This window comes from Ovis canadensis, chromosome 20 (assembly GCF_042477335.2).
Source record: "Ovis canadensis isolate MfBH-ARS-UI-01 breed Bighorn chromosome 20, ARS-UI_OviCan_v2, whole genome shotgun sequence".
Taxonomy (NCBI): Eukaryota; Metazoa; Chordata; class Mammalia; order Artiodactyla; family Bovidae; genus Ovis; species Ovis canadensis.
In genome coordinates, this window is record NC_091264.1 from 41988575 (window position 1) to 42007500 (window position 18926).

At 45.5% G+C, this 18926-nt stretch overlaps 3 pseudogenes; 2 read left to right on the top strand and 1 right to left on the bottom strand.

Moving 5' to 3' along the window:
• The first annotated feature begins 200 nt into the window (after nucleotides 1-200).
• On the top strand, nucleotides 201-4302 carry LOC138425529 (BOLA class I histocompatibility antigen, alpha chain BL3-7-like; annotated as a pseudogene).
• A 2555-nt stretch (nucleotides 4303-6857) lies between these two features.
• Nucleotides 6858-7532, bottom strand: LOC138425531 (tetraspanin-3 pseudogene; annotated as a pseudogene).
• A 10810-nt stretch (nucleotides 7533-18342) lies between these two features.
• Nucleotides 18343-18835, top strand: LOC138425530 (interferon-induced transmembrane protein 3 pseudogene; annotated as a pseudogene).
• The last annotated feature ends 91 nt before the right edge of the window (nucleotides 18836-18926 follow it).

An 18926-nucleotide genomic window follows, 5' to 3' on the forward strand; every position in this document is an offset into this window, starting at 1 on the left:
GTGGCGCTCAAGGTCTCAGGTTCTAGGGGCGGGGGTTGGCGTCTGGGACATGGAAGCTAAGCACTGAGGATTCCCCATCTCCCTCCCCGCAGTTTCACTTCTCTCTCAAGCTGTGTCGGGTCCTTCTTCCTGGACATCTATGACCTGCTCCAGGTCTCGGTCTATTGGCTTTTAGGGAAGCCAATCAGCGCCACCGCGGTTCCCTGTTATGAAGTTCTCAGACCAGTTCGAACTCACACTCGCCCCAAATCCCAAGCATGTGGGTCACCGAGCCGCAAACCCTCCTCCTGCTGCTCTCCGGGTCCCTGGCCCTGACCGAGACCTGGGCGGGTGAGTGCGGGGTCCAGACGAAATAGCCTCTGCAGGAGAAGCCAGGGGACCGCCTGTCTGGGGCGAAGGACAGCCGGGGAAGACGCGTTTCTATGGCCCCGAGACCAGACCCACTACCTCGTCCCCGTCCCGTCCTGACCCTCCCCTGTCCCTTCCGAGCCTCCAGCCCTCTCCTTTCACCACTCGAGTCTCCCACCGGCCCTCTTCCGTCTCGCACGCCCCCTCGTCCCCTTATCCCCTACAGGTCACATTCACCTCGGACATGGGGACCCGCGCCCGAAGGAGCATCGGCCCGGGTGGCAGCCCCTCCCGGTCCCAGGGGTCCACTCCTTGAGGTACTTCCATATTTTGGTATCGCGTCCTGGCCTCGGGAGGGACCTTTATCAATCTGTCGGTTACTTGGACGACACTCAGTTCGTAAGATACAACAGCGAAACCGCGAATCCGAGGGTGGAGCCGCGGGCGCCGTGGATGCAGCAGGAGGGGCCGGAGTACTGGGACAGGCAAAGCAACATAGCCAGAGAACATTCGCAGGCTTCGCGGGCGAACCTGCAGGTCATCGTTGGCAACCACAACCACAGCGAGTTGGGTGAGTCTCGAGCCCCGCATTCTCCTGCGATGAGCCGGGGTCCCCCTGAGTTCCCTGGTCCGAGGTTTCGCCCCGAGGTCAGGAGATCCTCCGACCTCTCTTCGGTCTGGGAAGAGCCCACTAGGAACTAGGATTCGCAGGGATTGCGTTTTCAATTTAGGAGAAAAACGGGCTCTGAGCAATCACCGCCCGGGAGTCTGGAGCCGGAGGGAAGCTAAATTGAGCGCTGGGCGGGGCTAAGTGGGCGGTGCTAACCGCGGGGGCGGGGCAGAATAGCACAGCTTCCTTTGGCTGGCTGGCTGCGATGTCGGGGCGGACGGCCGCATCATCCGAGGGTACGAGCACTTCGCCTACGACGGCGCGGATTACATCACGCTGAACGAGGACATGCGCTCCTGGTCCGCGGCGGGCACGGTGGCTCAGATCATCCGGAGCAAGTGGGAGGTGGAGGGAGCAGCGGAACGGTACCGGGCATACCTGGAGACCGAGTGCGTGGACTGGCTCCGCAAATACCTGGAGAAGGGGAAGGAGACGCTGCTGCGCGCGGGTACCAGGGGCCCCGGGCCGTCCCAGATCTCACCTCAGGCTGGGGCTGTACCTCCAACTAGCCCAACCTTAAGGGGAGAAGCATAGGCTTGACACTAGAATTCCTCCCCCTCTCCCCCACCACTTGGATCCTTAGAGTAAGGCTTACAGATTCTTACTCAGTGTCTGAAATGACACTCCTGACCACTGTGGAGAGAATAGTCTATGGGTGGCAGGTGAGGTGGTGGTTCTTGTGCGACAGTTCAGGGACGAGAAGTTGGTGGAGACTAAGGGGGAAGAGGGATGTGAGAAACAGAGAGAAGGGCTAGAGAAGCAAGAGGTGTGGAAAAGAAGATGTAAAGAATTCTAAAGCAGTGACACTCTCAGGTTTAAATACGTTGTTACATTCATTTACTTAACAGGTATTCTTTACATCTTGTTTTCCCTGTGTTCTGTGAGGCTGCTTAAAAACCAAATGTCCTTTTCAGGACAATTAAAGGATTATGTCTCTCTGGATGTGGAGGTCTCTGAACTAATTTATTAGCAGATTTCTTTGACTTTGGCCTAAGTCTTAGTGCTTTATTCTCTCACCTTTTTCTCTGCCCCATGACTTTTTCACTGGCCACATGACTCCAGATTTTTTGAGTCAACTCGGTCTCACCTAGGTCAGGACCAGAAGTCTGTATTGTCTCACTCAGAGACCTGGAGCCTCCTACCCTGGACTGTCTTATCCTGTTTCTAGAGCTTCTCAAAGCATAAGAAGTTTTCCCATATCCTGGGGTCCAGGCTCATGTCTTTTGCGCTGTCACCTCTCACACCATTTATTCCCTCCATTCTCAGAATGGTCACAGAAGTGCCCCCTCATGTGGGCTGTTAGAGTTAATACAAAGTTCCTAAATTTTCTCACCTTTCTCCTCAGTTCCTCCGAAGACCCATGTGACCCGACATCCCATCTCTGACCATGAGGTCACCCTGAGATGCTGGGCCCTGGGCTTCTACCGGGCGGAGATCTCACTGACCTGGCAGCGTGATGGGGAGGACCAGACCCAGGACATGGAGGTTGTAGAGACCAGGCCTTCAGGGGATGGAACCTTCCAGAAGTGGGCGGCCCTGGTTGTGCTTTCCGGAGAGGAGCAGAGATACACGTGCCATGTGCAGCACGAGGGGCTTCAGGAGCCCCTCACCCTGAGATGGGGTAAGGAGGGGGTCGGAATGGAGCTTCCTCTCAGATAAAGCAGGAGCCCTCCAGGACTCAGTTCTGCAAGGTCAGGGCTCAAGCCTGAGGTCAGGGCTCTTCCCTCTCCTCCACAGAACCTCCTCAGACCCCCTTCCTCACCATGGGCATCATTGTTGGCCTGGTTCTCCTCGTGTTGGCAGTGGTGGCTGGAGCTGTGCTCTGGAGGAAGAAACGCTCAGGTAGGGAGAGGAGTGAAATCTGAGTTTTCTTGTGCCCCCAGGGGGTTTCAAGACAGAAAATGTCCAGTCTGTTGCCTCAGTGCTGGGAGACACCATCTACATACATGTGCTTACCCAGTCTGAGGTCCTGTTTCTAACACTCTTTTTTGAAAATAACTGTATTTATTTACTTATGGCTGCGTTGGGTCTTTGTTACCGCGCAGGCTTCTCTCTAGCTGCAGTGAGCCAGGAGCTGCTCCCTAGCCGTGTGCGGGCTTCTCACTGCATGGCTTCTTCTGTTGTGGAGCTCTGGCTCTAGGGCGTGTGGGCTCAGTAGTTGCAGCTCCCAGGTTCCAGAGCACAGGCTCAAGAGTTGTGGCTCAGACTCGGTTGCTTCATAGCATATGGAATCTTCCTGGACCAGGGATCAAATCTGTGTCTCTTGCATCAGCAAGGCAAGTTTTTTTTTTATCACTGAGCCACCAGGGAAGCCCTCTAACACTCTTTTGAAAGGCATGTGTGTAAAAGAGGATTACATTCTCACTTTGATGATTGCCCTAATGGGGATCTGATTTCTAGCAGCTAAGTATAGACATCCGGAAAGGGGACTGCTACCGTTCCCATAAACCCTCTTTCCTCATGTTTCTCAATCCTGCCCTGGATCTGCATTCACGGTTCTGGAAACTTCCCTGGGATTCAGGACTAAGGGATTCCTATAGAACTTCATGGCGCTGCCTCCCCCCAGGCCTCTCACATGATGTCTTTTACCCACAGATGGAGATGGAGGGAGCTATGCTCAGACTGCAAGTAAGTATGGACAGGTGTGTGTATGGGTGAACCCTGAGACTCTTGAGATAGCGTAGATGGGAGCCCCCTGGGGGGGTTCACCCACCCTGTATTGTCTCCTTTAGTCTTAACTCCTGTGGGCTCTGACCAAGTTCTGTTCTATCCCAGGAGAAGACAGTATCTGAGGCCGTAATGTATCTCTCATGACTCCTAAAGGTGAGACTCTGGAGGCCTGAAGTGGGAGAGGGGTTGGGTTATGGGGATGTCTGGATTTGAACATTTTGAGTAGTGGAAATTTGTTCAGAATGTCCCCACCTATGATGACTGACCTGAATTTATTCTTGATTATTTTCTTCTATAGTGTGAAACCGATGGCTTGTGTGGAACTGAGTGAAGAAAGTTGTGTTCACGCCCTCGCTCTATGACTTCAGAACCTAGACTTCTCTTTTCGTAGAGGTGTCTGAATGTGTCTGTGTTCCTAATAGTGTAATGTGAGAAAGTGGGGAGGCTGACCCACCCCTGCCCACAATGGCCTCCATTTCTTCCCCCCACCATTGCGTAATGGTATCATAGGTGTTTGTGTATCATCGTATTGTTTATTTACATATGTGCAGTTCTTTGTTGTATATAAGTGCTACCTCAATAAACCTGTGTAAAAAATATCATTTTGAAAAACATATTTTGAAAGTGGCTGAGTGGTTCCTAATTGAGCCATTGCCTTTTGAGATCATATGTTAGATTGACAAAGTCCTTGTAATTTTTATGTATTTTATTTTTAAAGTAAATGATTCACTCTACTTTCTGGTCAGATATAATGTTAACTTTGAACTGCCTTATGGTCCAGTGGTTAAGACTCTGTGCTCCCACTGCAGGGGGCATGGGTTCCATCCCTGGTTGGGGAAGTTCCACATGCTGCGGTATGCCCCCACCCCTGCAAAAAAAAAGAAAAAGAAAAAGATATAATGTTAACTTGAAATCTTAGTTTGAGTAGTTCAACTTTCAGCTAATTATGGGCAATTCTATCTGACAGAAGCTGTGTGTGTACAGTGAAGCTTAGAGAATATCAACAAAAAGTGAATGCCAGCCTTCAGTTCTTAAATTACAAACAAAAAGGAAAGTCTATAAATCACAAATCTTGCTGTTCTTTTATGCTAAATCAGCTCAGGATAGAAAAATTGACACCTGGGTGTGGTTTCCGTGTGTGTATGGTTTTGCCTCCTCTTTATAAATAGCAGGAAGCACAATTAGTGGATTGTATAAGCATATGTTTAGTTTTGTAAGAAATCGCGAAACTCTCTTCCCAAGTGACTGTATCATTTTGCATTCCCATCAGCAATGAATGAGATTTCTTTATTCTTCGTATTTTATTTGCATTTGGTGTTTCCACATCTGCTTTTTGGCTGTCCAGATAAGTATGTTGCAGTACTCTTCTGTTCTTTTAATTTGCACTTTGCTGATGACATGTGGTGTGGAGCATCTTTTCATGTCCTGTTCTGCCATCCATATGTCTTCTTTCATGAAGTATCAGTTAAGGTCATTGGCCCATTTTTTAACCAAGTTTTTTCTTATTGTTGAACTTTAAGTTCTTTGTATATTTTGGATAACAGTGCTTTGTCAGTTATGTATTTTGTAGGTTTTTTCTCCTAGCCTATGGCTTGTCTTTTCATTCTCTTAAGCATTGCTAGATTTAATATTTAAATGTATAATTTTAAAAATATAGTAGTACAGCAAAACTGTTTATAAAATACCTGTTCGCTAGAAAGCTGTACTTAGAAAGTTTTCTAACTTTAAGAACAGTGATAAATGTGCTCTTCATATAATTCAGATATTTGATTAGTTTCCCAGTATAAGAAAATGTTACCCCTGAAGTAAGTTTCAATAACATTATTTTTGTTGAAATAGGGTTTGTTCCAAAGGTAGTAATAACAACAAAGCTGAGAATTCCCTGGCTATCCAGCGGTTAGCTATTCGAGCTCTCACTGCTGAGGGCCTGGGTTCAATCCCTGGTTGGGGAATTAAAATCCAACAAGCCACCTAGGGTGGCCAAATAACAACAGCAAAGCTATTTTTTTTTTTTTTTGAGAGTAATACAGAGTTTATTGAATTAGATTTTTCTAGTTACAACTGAGATCACATTTACATACTATTTTGCTAGTCTACATGGATACATTATTTCTAACTCACAACAATTGTTTTTAAACAACAGCGGAGAAGGCAATGGCACCCCACTCCAGTACTCTTGCCTGGAAAATCCCATGGATGGAGGAGCCTGGTAGGCTGCAGTCGATGGGATTGCTGAGTCGGACACAACTGAGCGACTTCACTTTTACTTTTCACTTTCATGCATTGGAGAAGGAAATGGCATCCCACTCCAGTGTTCTTGCCTGGAGAATCCCAGGGACGGGGGAGCCTGGTGGGCTCCTGTCTATGGGGTCGCACAGAGTCGGACACGACTGAAGCGACTTAGCAGCAGCAGCAGCATACATTATACTCCTTGGGCTTCCCGGGTGGCTCAGTAGTAAACAATCCACCTGCCGATGCAAGAGACACAGGAGACAGTTCAATGCCTGGGTCAGGAAGGTCTCCTGGAGGAGGAAATGGCAACCCACTTCTTGCTGGGAAAATCCTATGGGCAGAGAAGCCTGGTGGGGTACAGTCCATGGGATCACAAAGAATTGGACACAACTGAGTGACTGAGCAGACACACACATAAAGCCAGCTTTGCTTAAAAACCGCTAGTTTCAAAGATCAGTCTGATTTTGAAGATGAACCAAGACACATACCATATGATTCTAAAATCTATTCTAGCCATTTTGTAAGATAGCCACTGAGCTAGTTACTGGACTGTAGTATATATTTTTTAAAGGACACTGATGAGGGGCACCATCTGGTATAATAATAACTTTTACCAGACAGCTGATTGCCTCCCTCTCCTGTCAAAAACCTCTGGCCAAGAGTGCTCCCCTGTGAAGACTGAAAGGACCCTGTGATACTTCGTCAGCAGTTCCCTTACAGCTTGGCAGTGACAGAAGCAGGCCCACATCTGCCTTTAATTCTACCACACTAAGCAACTCGCAAACAGTTCTGAGATTAGAACATTTACCGGCGTGCTTACACACTCACTGACATGGAGAGTCTGCTAGAACAGAGGAAAAGCCATAGGTGGGTAGGTAGGAAGGTGGACACAGGAAGAGCTAAGCTCTTCTGTTCAACACCTGTGTATGTACCTGTGCTTTAACTAAATGAACTCAGGAAGCCAATAGCAATGGACTTGCTTGATTCACCTTCCAAATCAGAACAAGACTAAAAAGCTCAGGTGAGTTTTCTATATGCATAGGTTCTGCCAGTGATGAGGAGCTTGTAAGCAGGCTCTCTACTTCTGCACAACAGGATGCAGGCACAGAGCCTGCCCAGTAGCCGCATAGACAACATGCCTCATGATTTCCTGTAGCTTCTTCACAATTTCTAGTAGCCTCATACCCCTTGGCATAGAGGTCAGAGGGGTGGACCAGACTGCCATGGCAGCTACTGGCGGTCTCCCTGCAATAGCTAAGAGGGACACTCTGATTTTTGGTTTCTTTGAACCAGTCTGTGTTTTCCCAGTGAGAAGAGTTGTGAATGCGACAACAGGACGGCTGTCTCGGAACATAATATCCCAGCTAGCAGAACAGGGTTGGTTCCACTGTAGGTCTTCTATATTTTCCAAACGCTGCGATCAACCTCATTTTTCTCCTTCGCTCTGTTAATGTATCCCCAAACCACTACAACAACTTCTGTGACCAAAACCTAAGAGTAGGATGACGACAAATGTGGCAGGTCTACAGCAGCTTTCCTGGAAGGTGGCAGAGCAGCCAATCAGCCCAGTAATGAAGAGCCGGGCTCCTACAGCTACGATCAGCACAGCAGGGAGGAGAGGGTCAGTTCAGCTCAGTTCAGTCGCTCAGCAGTGTCCAACTCTCTGAGACCCCATGAATCGCAGCACGCCAGGCCTCCCTGTCCATCACCAACTCCCAGAGTTCACTCAGACTCATGTCCATCAAGTCAGTGATGCCATCCAGCCATCTCATCCTCTGTCGGCCCCTTCTCCTCCTGCCCCCAGTCCCTCCCAGCATCAGAGTCTTTTCCAATGAGTCAACTCTTTGCATGAGGTGGCCAAAGTACTGGAGTTTCAGCTTTAGCATCATTCCTTCCAAAGAAATCCCAGGGTTGATCTCCTTCAGAATGGACTGGTTGGATCTCCTTGCAGTCCAAGGGACTCTCAAGAGTCTTCTCCAACACCACAGTTCAAAAGCATCAATTCTTTGGTGCTCAGCTTTCTTCACAGTCCAACTCTCACATCCATACATGACCACTGGAAAAACCATAGCCTTGACTAGATGGACCTTAGTCGGCAAAGTAATGTCTCTGCTTTTGAATACGCTATCTAGGTTGGTCATAACTTTTCTTCCAAGGAGTAAGCGTCTTTTAATTTCATGGCTGCAGTCACCATCTGCAGTGATTTTGGAGCCCCCCAAAATAAAGTCTGACACTGTTTCCACTGTTTCCCCATCTATTTCCATGACGTGATGGGACGATGCCATGATCTTCGTTTTCTGAATGCTGAGCTTTAAGCCAACTTTTTCACTCTCCTCTTTCACTTTCATCAAGAGGCTTTTTAGTTCCTCTTCACAACAACATACAGCCTTGATGTACTCCTTTCCCAATTTGGAATCAGTCTGTTTTTCCATGTCTGGTTCTAACTGTTGCTTCTTGACCTGCATACAGATTTCTCAGGAGGCAGGTAAGGTGGTCTGGTATTCCCATCTCTTGAAGAATTTTCCACAGTTTGTTGTGATCTACACAGTCAAAGGCTTTGGTGTAATCAATAAAGCAGAAATAGATGTTTTTCTGGAATTTTCTTGCTTTTTCTCTGATCCAAAAGATGTTGGCAATTTGATCTCTAGTTCCTTTGCCTTTCCTAAATCCACCTTGAACATCTGGAAGTTCATGGTTCGCTTACTACTGAAGCCTAGTTTGGAGAATTTTGAGCATTACTTTCCTAGTATGTGAGATGAGTGCAATTGTGTGGTAGTTTGAACATTCTTTGGCATTGCCCTTCTTTGGATTGGAATGAAATCTGATGTTTTCCAGTCCTGTGGCCACTGCTGAGTTTTCCAAATTTGTTGACATATTGAGTGCAGCACTTTCACAGCATCATCTTTTAGGATTTGAAATAACTCAACTGAAATTCCATCACCTCCACTAGCTTTGTTTGTAGCAATGCTTCCTAAGGCCCACTTGACTTCACATTCCAGGATTTCTGGCCCTAGGTAAGTGATCACACCATCGTGGTTATCTGGGTCTTGAAGATCTTTCTTGTACAGTTCTTCTGTGTATTCTTGCCACCTCTTCTTAATATCTTTGGTCCATACAATTTCTGTCTTTTATTGTGCCCATCTTTGCATGAAATGTTCCCTTGGTATCTCTAATTTTCTTGAACAGATCTCTAGTCTTTCCCATTCTATTGTTTTCCTGTATTTCTTTGCATTGATTACTGAGGAAAGCGTCCTTATCACTCCTAGCTATTCTTTGGAACTCTGCATTCAAATGGGTATATCTTTCCTTTTTTCCTTTGCCTTTAGCTTCTCTTCTTTTCTCAGCTATTTGTAGGCCTCCTCAGACAACCATTTTGCCTTTTTGCATTTCTTTTTCTTGGGGATAGTCTTAATCACTGCCTCCTGTACAGTGTCATGAACCTCAGTCCATAGTTCTTCAGGCACTTTATCTGATCTAATTCCTTGAATCTATTTGTCACCTGCACTGTATAATATCATAAGGGATTCAATTTAGGTCATACCTGAATGGTCTAGTGGTTTTCCCTACTTTCTTCAATTTAAGTCAGAATTTGGCAATAAGAAGTTCATGATCTGAGCCACAGTCAGCTCCCAGTCTTGTTTTTGCTGACTGTATAGAGCTTCTTCATCTTTGGCTGTAAAGATAATCAATCTGATCTCGGTATTGACCATCTGGTGATGTCCATGTGTAGAGTCTTCTCTTGAGTTGTTGGGAAAGTGTGTTTGCTATGGCTAACGCATTCTCTTGGCAAAACACTATTAGCCTTTGCCCTGCTTCATTCTGTACTCCAAGGCCAAATTTACCTGTTACTCCAGTTATCTCTTGACTTTCTACTTTTGCATTCCAGTCCCCTGTGATGAAAAGGACATCTTTTTTGGGTGTTAGTTCTAGAAGGTCTCGTAGGTCTTCATAGAACCATTCAACTTCAGCTTCTTCAGCATTCCTGGTCGGGGCATAGGCTTGGATTACTGTGATAGTGAATGGTTTGCCTTGGAAATGAACAGAGATCATTCTGTCATTTTTGAGATTGCACCCACGTACTGCATTTCAGACTCTTTTGTTGACTATGAGGGCTACTCCATTTCTTCTAAGGGATTCTTGTCCACAGTAGTAGATATAATGGTCATCTGAATTAAATTTTGCCCATTCCAGTCCATTTTAGTTCGCTGATTCCTAAAATGTTGATATTCACTCTTGCCATCTCCTGTTTGACTAGTTCTAATTCATAGACCGAACATTCCAGGTTCCTATGCAATATTGCTCTTTACAGCATCGGACTTTACGTCCATCACCAGATGCATCCACAACTGGGTGTTGTTTTTGCACTGGCTCTGTCTCTTCATTCTTTCTGGAGTTATTTCTCCGCTCTTCTCCAGTAGCATATTGGGCACCTACCGACCTGGGGAGTTCCTCTCTCAGTGTCATATCTTTTGCCTTTTCATACTGTTCATGGGGTTCTCAAGGCAAGAATACTGAAGTGGTTTGCCATTCACTTTTTCCAGTGGCCCACATTCTGTCAGACCTCTCCACCACGATCCGTCCTTCTTGGGTGGTCCTACGCAGCATGGCTATAGTTTCATTGAATTAGACAAGGCTGTGGTCCATGTGATCAGTTTGGACTGATCAGTTTGACATCATTTAGGTCTTTATTTTGAGATTATTTTTGTGTATGATATGAGGAAATTTTTTTTATCTCATTCTTTTACATGTAGCTGTCAGTTTTCCCATCACCACTTATTGAAGAGACTGTCTTTTTTCCATTGTATATTCTTGCTCTCTTTGTTGTAGATTAATTGACTAGATGGCACAAAAACAGACATATAGATCAGCGCGACAGAAGACAGGGCCAGAAACAAGCACACACCTCTAGTCCCAGAATGGCTGTTGTACTGCCGCTGGTGAACGGGGCTGGCGCCTGCTGACTGGTTTGTGAGGCTGGTTGTTAGGCTAGCATCAGCTGGCTGGTGGGTGGTGCTGCGCCCAGAGTATCCTGGGACTGGTGCCTGCCCACCGAGGAGTGGAGCTTGGTCCAGGAGTCTCTGGCTGCAGGGCCCTGGGAGTCTTGGGTCGAGCACCTGTGCCAGTCTGTGGGGTGCATCCTGGGCCCTCTGGTGGAGGGCCATGTGCAAGGGAGGCTGTGGGCTCAGGGAGTTTTAAGGCAGCCTGCCTGGGAACCCACATCCCCTCATTCTCACCAACCCCCACCCCTTATATACACACCCACACACGTAATGATCCATATGAGGTCTGTGCAGCATTACATTGCCCTGGCCCAGCTCCTGGTGGAGCAGAACTTCCCAGTCATTTCTATCCACTGGGGTATGCCCCACGAGGAGAGGTGTGTCAGAAATGGGGAGGATGTTTTGTGTCCTTGGGAGGAAGAGGTCAAAAAGAGGCCTTTCAACATTTTTCAACTTTTCATCCTCACAAAGGCATTCTCAGTATCAAGTTTAAAGATTTTCAGCAATGAATTCTTGTGGCTACTAACCTTTCCTCTGTGAGCAGAGGGGAATTGAAAAAGAGAGGAAATTCTCTGATGGTCCAGTGGTTAGGACTCCATGCTTTCACTGCAGGGGGCAGAGGTTTGATCCCTGGCTAGGGAACTAAGTTCCCGCAAATTTCGATGAGCACACACAAAAAAGTGGGGAGTGGTGGGAAGAGAGAGAGAGAGAGAAAGCTATCCCTGGTGCCTCTTTTTTTTTTTTTTAATCAAGATACCGGACCCATCCAGGAGTTGGTAATGGACAGGGAAGCCTGGTGTGCTCCAATCCATGGGGTCACAAAGAGTCGGACACAACTGAGCAAATGAACTGAATGGAACCAGATCTATCATAATGCCCCAGACCTATCATTCTGGGATAATCTTTACCATCTTATTTAGCCTCAATTACCTCCTTAAGGGACCCATCTTCAAATTCAGTCTCATTGGTCTTAAGTATTCAGCATGAGAATTTGGTTGGGAGGGATGTAATTAAGTCCAGTAACAGAAGTGTTGATTTGATTTCCAGAGGCCCAGACTCATTAGGTGTGAAGATGTGGGTCACACTCCTAGGTAATGAACAATGGCTGGGGCTTCTGTGCTCTGACATCCACGGCAGCATCTGTGCAGAGGCTCAGCTTCCGTGGTGGCTCAGATGGTAAAGAATCCGCCTGCCATGCAGGAGACGTGGGTTTGACCCCTGGGTTGGGAAGATCCCCTGGAGAAGGGAATGGCAACCCAGAAGAAAAGGCTGTGTGAGTTTACTCCCCAGAGCCCAGGAATGGAGCCCAGCAGGTCCAGCTCTGTGTCCCCAGCTCTTCACTTTTCTACCTACCTGTCTTCCTTCTTAAAAATTTAGACAAACTTTTATAATTCTGATTATGATGTATATGTGTAATGTATGATATATGATTTAATGTATATTAACAGTAAAACAAGTAATAAAGTGTTGAAAGTGATAAATGACAAAGTAAAAAGAACTGTAATCCTCCTGCTGGAAATATTTTGTTCCATTGTGCTTGTTTTTTTGTTTCTTATGCATCCTCCTGCTGTTGGAAGTACTGGAAGTTTTTCTCTCTAAGTTGATGAGCACAGACCTCTTTTTTGTTTCTTATGCATCCTCCTGCTGTTGGAAGTACTGGAAGTTTTTCTCTCTAAGTTGATGAGCACAGACCTCAGTGGCCCCCACCCTGCACTCTCCAAATGCCATTTCCCAAGTCAGCCCACTCTCCTGAGTAAGAGGGGATTTTCAGTTCCACCTCCCTCCACTCCTTTTTAAATTTTTCCAAAAAAATTAATAATTTTTTTCTCCTTATTTTTTTCTAAAATAGAATTTATTTCTTTGGCTGTGTTGGTTCTTATTTGCAGCGTGGGCAGTCTTCCTTGCATTGTGTAGGGCCTCCCTTGCAGCACACAGACTGTGGTGCACGGGCTGCAGGGAACATGGTTTCACTTAGTGGTGGCACATGGGCTTCATTGCTCCATGGCAGGTGGGATCTTAGTTCCATGACTAGGGATCAAACCAGCATATCTTACATTAGCAGGTGGATTCTTAACCACTGGACTGTCCAGGAAGTCCTGTCAAGCTCAAAGTCCTGTCTTTGAGTTTGAATAGGAGCATGTGCTCATATTAGTATCTTTGTGAGTGTCTGGTTGACACAGAGACAATTTATGGTTTTCTATGATTTTTCATCTTTGGGTCATACAACTCTGTATTCCCCAAGTGTAAAAAATTCATGTATATTTTTGTCTACAAGAGAGGGGTCCAAGGGTGAAGGGAAAAAGAATTGATTGAATTTGAAGGGAAAGTATAGAAGAAGTTAAGAATTTTAAGGTGGAGCTTTCCTGGTGGCTCAGTGGTAAATATTCCACCTACCAGTGCAGGAGACAGGTTCGATCCCCAGCCGAGGAAGACTCCACATGCTGTGGAGAAACTAAGCCTGGATGCCACAGCCACTGAGTCTGTACTCTAAAGCCTGCATGCTGTAACTTCTGAGCCCACAAGCTGTAACCGTTTAAGCTCGCATGTCCTCGGCCCTGTGCTTTGCAACAAGAGAAGCCACCACAATGAGAAAACTATACACTGCAACTAGAGTGTAGCCCCCATTGCCAGCAACTAGGGGAAAGCCCGTGCAGCATGAAGACACAGCACAGCCAAAAATAAACACATAAATAAAATTATTAAAAATTATTTAAAGGTGGTGGATTCTAAGATTACCTCTTCTGCTTTAATTTTATAAGTATGTACAGAGCCTACAAGATATTCGATATCTGTTGTGTTCAATAAATACTTCCTCTTGGGTTAAATGAAGACTTCTGTGTCTACTTATGTTTAAGTAGGTTAAGGAAAGCAACAAGTGCTCAGTGTAATAAGGACAAAGATTATCTCCAGTGATGGGCAGTTTTGAACTCTTATGACCTTAAGGTGATAAACCAGGGTTTGCTTAATGTCTGAACATTCTCGTTAAAACACACAAGACCCGCATAGACAAATCCATGATTTGAAGATTATATTTTAATATACATCAACCTGTGAGTCACAGTATCTTTTGGGAGGAAGAGACTGAAAATTAAGAATACTCTAGATATGCACTATGGCAGAAAGTGAAGAGGAACTAAAAAGCCTCTTGATGAAAGTTAAAGAGGAGAGTGAAAAAGTTGGCTTAAAGCTCAACATTCAGAAAACGAAGATCATGGCATCTGGTCCCATCGCTTCATGGGAAATAGATGGGGAAACAGTGTTAGACGTAATTTTTTGGGGCTCCAAAATCACAGCAGATGGTGATTGCAGCCATGAAATTAAAAGATGCTTACTCCTTGGAAGGAAAGTTATGACCAACCTAGATAGCATATTCAAAAGCAGAGACATTACTTTGCCAACAAAGGTCCATCTAGTCAAGGCTATGGTTTTTCCAGTGGTCATGTATGGATGTGAGAGTTGGACTGTGAAGAAAGCTGAGTGCCAAAGAATTTATGCTTTTGAACTGTGGTATTGGAGAAGACTCTTGAGAGTCCCTTGGACTGCAAGGAGATCCAACCAGTCCATCCTAAAGGAGATCAGTCCTGGGGGTTCTTTGGAAGGAATGATGCTAAAGCTGAAACTCCAGTACTTTGGCCACCTCATGCGAAGAGTTGACTCATTGGAAAAGACTCTGATGCTGGGAGGGATTGGGGGCAGGAGAAGAAGGGGACGACAGAGGATGAGATGGCTGGATGGCATCACCGACTCAATGGATATGGGTTTGGGTGAGCTCTGGGAGTTGGTGATGGACAGGGAGGCCTGGCGTGCTGCGGTTCATAGGGTTGCAAAGAGTCGGACACGCCTGAGTGACTGAACTGAACTGAGATATGCACTGGCCAATATGCTAGCTACAAGTTATACATGGCTATTGAAATTAAATAAAACAGAAACAGACTCACAGATATAGAGAACAGACTTGTAGTTGCCAAGACGGAGGGGAGTTGGGGAAAGAATGGCCTGGGGGTTTGGAGTTACTAGATACAAGCTATTATGTATAGAATGGATAAACAGGGAACTTCTGTGTTGGTCCAGAGGTTAAGAATCCACTTTGCAAGGCAGGTGGTGAGAGTTCCATCCCTGGTCAGGGAACTGAGATCCCACATGCTGTGGAGCAACTGAGCAAGTGCCCCACAATGAAGTGATCTCTCACGACACAACAAAGATCATTCATGCTGCAACTAAGACCAGACAGAGCCAAGTAAATAGAAAACAAATATTAAAAAAAATAGAATGGATAATAACAAGATCCTACTGTATAGCACAGGGAACTGTATTTAGTATCCTGGGATAAATCATAGTGGAAAAGAATATAAAAAGAAAATATATATGTGTATAACTGAGTCGCTTTGCTGTACAGCAGAAATTAACACAACACTGTATTTTATACCTCGATAAAACAAATAAAAATATTTTAAAAGTTCACTCAGTAAATAAAATTAAAGTGCTCAGCACAATAGCCACTTTAGAGGTGCTAAGTAGCCACACGAAGCTAGTGGCTCCCTGACTGGACAGAACAGATATAGAATGATTCCTTCGTTACAGAATGTTCTGTTGGACGGGACTGCTCTAACAGCAGGACCGTGATGGTGGCAAGTTGGAAAATGGGCTTCTTTTGCTGATTTGTCAAGGAGCCCTGCAGCAGTCTACCATTCCTCACATTGCCCCTAGAGGGCAGTGTATTGCTGCTTATGACAAACACACTGACCCATTCGCTAGCTGTCCTCTCCAAATTAGCCTTATAAGAGTTTTATAAACGTAGAGGATTTCTTTAAGGTACATTGATTTGCTTTTCTTCTTTAATCTCTCTTGGAAGCTATTGAAAGTCCACTACAGGTAACAAATACAAGGTGTGCCCCTGACATAAGTTGTCTCTGTGACACACAGACATGTAAAATTATGTGTCCAGTCCCTCATCGTGTCCACCTCCGTCCTGTCTCTCTAGCCATCTATAAACAGCTATTTGTGTAAAACAGCTTTTGACAGTCTATGTAATGTACTAGAGATGTTTTTCAATCATGTTGCCCCTGCTTTGTGATATGAATCTTTGGGTACCAAGTGGTCTGCTCAGAAGACAATGGGAATGTCCCTGACACCCTAGGAGACCACGTGAAGGTGGGCAGTAGATCAAAGTGGAGTCAGGCAAAGGGGGAGATCTGCTGAGCAGAGCCAAGGTCCATACTGTCTCCTGTCCCCAGAGCACAAAGTCTGCCTTCCTGGGGGAACTTTGCTAAAATCCTCTATATTCTAAGAAACATCAGAGTGAGAATAATGAGCAATGATTGTAATAATTGTGAGAGAGAGATGAGGTGATGATTTGAGTTACCTGGTTTGTTCTCTGCCAACAACAGCATACACTGTATTCCTATGGAGCTAAAGCTTAAATATGGGCTTTAATTGACGAAGGAATGATGCTGTAGCTGAAGCTCCAGTACTTTGGCCACCTCATCTGAAGAGTTGACTCATTGGAAAAGACTCTGATGCTGGGAAGGATTGGGGGCAGGAGGAGAGGGGGATGACGGAGGATGAGATGGCTGGATGGCATCATTGACTCAATGAACGTGAGTCTGAGTGAACTCCGGGAGATGGTGATGGACAGGGAGGCCTGGAGTGCTGCGATTCATGGGGTCGCAAAGAGTCGGACACGACTGAGCGACTGAACTGAACTGAACTGAACCTTCTTGAACAATGAATGGTAAACCTAATGCATAAAATAGGTATGTGCTTCCTTTGAAGTAAGCATGTTTGGTGAATGTCGTACTTTCTCTGATGATGCTCTAAAAGACCTGACACATTGCAAGAGAACTGAAGTAAAGCATGTCATGTTATAATGCGATATAGAATGCTATGATAATTCTAAAATCTGCTATTATTCACTTGTGCTAGAGTAATTTTGAAAAAGAGTGAATAGTGGTCTGTCAAACTTCTCATGCTTAGATGAAATTCAGAAGATGGTGTTCTAATCTTAACATGCATCTTGCACAGATATTGTTATGTTGCATTTCTTATTGCAAAAACGAGCTGTTTCCCTAAGGAAAATCAACTTTATGGTCACATCTCAAAATGCTAATATAGTTCTTTTTCTCAAAAAACCAAAGTATCTTCTATGATGACATGGGAAGTATACATTAAGAGCTTCTGCTACATTCCAAGGTACTGTGTCTCAAGGAAAATAATCTGTATGAGCTGAACTACCCTCTCTTGTGTGGAATACAGTCTTCACTTGAAATAGTGAACGACACTGGAAGATTTATGTAACTTAGCAAAACAATGTCTTACTTACAAAAAATCTTATATTAGTATAAGAGGTTCAATACGGAAAAAAGCCTTAGGGATTTTGATGTAACAGAGCAGTAAACAGTCAGTGATAGAATTTCAGGTCCACTTTGAAAATAACCTTTAAGAACCTACCAATTCTGTAGTTTTAGACTTGTGTCAAAGATGAACTTACATAATTACCTGAAAAGGTTATTAAAAATACTACTCCTACATATGTGTGGTGGTGGTGGTGTAGTTGCTAGGTCATGTCCGACTCTTGTGACCTCATGGACTGTAACCTGCTAGGCTTCTCTGACCATGGGATTCTCCAGGCAAGGATACTGAAGTGCATTGCCATTTCTTTCTCCAACATATGTGTGGGCCTTTTTACTTTCATAGATTTCAATCAAAATAACCGATTCAATGTAGAAGCAAACATGAAAATCCCGTGATCTTCTAATGAGATGGCAAGAAAGGGAATTGCAAAAATGTAAAAAATGTAGACAGCATATTAAAAAGCAGAGACATTACTTTGTCGGTAAAGGTACATATAGTCAAAGCTATGGTTTTTCCAGTAGTCATGTATGGATGTGAGAGCTGGACTATTAAAAAAGCAAGCCGAAGAATTGATGCTTTTGAACTGTGGTATTGGAGAAGACTCTTGAGAGCCCCTTTGACAGCAAGGAGATAAAACCAGTCAATCCTAAAATAAATCAGCCCTTAATATTCATTGGAAGGACTGTTGCTGAAACTGAAACTCTTATACTTTGGCCACCTGATGAGAAGAACTGACTCTTTGGGAAAGACCCTGATGCTGGGAAAGATTGAAGGCAGAAGGAGAAGGGGACGACACAGGATGAGATGGTTGGAGGGCATCACTGACTGGATGGACATGAGTTTGAGCAAAGTCCAGGAGTTGGTAATGGACAGGGAAGCCTGGAGCGCTGCAGTCCACGGGGTCGCAAAGAGTCGGACACTACTGAGCAACTGAACTGAACTGAACTGAAGAAGCTTCCTTGTTTCCCAAAAGCCAGGAAACGGAAATTCAGAGAAATTGAAACTCCTGAGTAAAGAAAGAGCCCCCTGAGTGTGTGCTGGCATCTGGACCGCAGTTGCTCTGTCCCCACCATGAACCGCACAACCCAGCCCTTATTCACTGGGGCACACGGTGCGGTGCCCCCAGCCTATGAGATGCTCAAGGAGGAGCATGAGGTGGCCGTGCTGGGGGGTCCCCAGAGCCAGGCCCCCGTGACGACCACGGTGATCAACATCCACAGCCAGACCTCTGTGCCCGACCACATCGTCTGGTCCCTGTTCAAAACCATCTTCATGCACTGGTGCTGCCCGGGCTTCGTGGCATTCGCCTACTCTGTGGAGTCTAGGGACCGGAAGATGGTTGGAGACATATCAGGGCCCAGAGCTACGCCTCCATCTGTGCCCTGGTCCTGGGGTCCTTCTGGTTACCGTCCTCATCATCATTGTGTCCACAGGCTCCCTGATGATTGTTCAAGCAGTTTTGGAGCTCATACAGAACTACGGAGGCCACTAGTCCCTGCCCACAGCCCTAGGCAGTCACCCCTTTTTCCTGCAGCCTATACAGGCATCTGTCCACCATGAAATAAAATGAAGCATTTGTTTAAAAAAAAAAATTCACTGTTCTCACTACTATGTTTGTTTTGGGAAATAACTTTTTTTTCATATTAAATGCATGG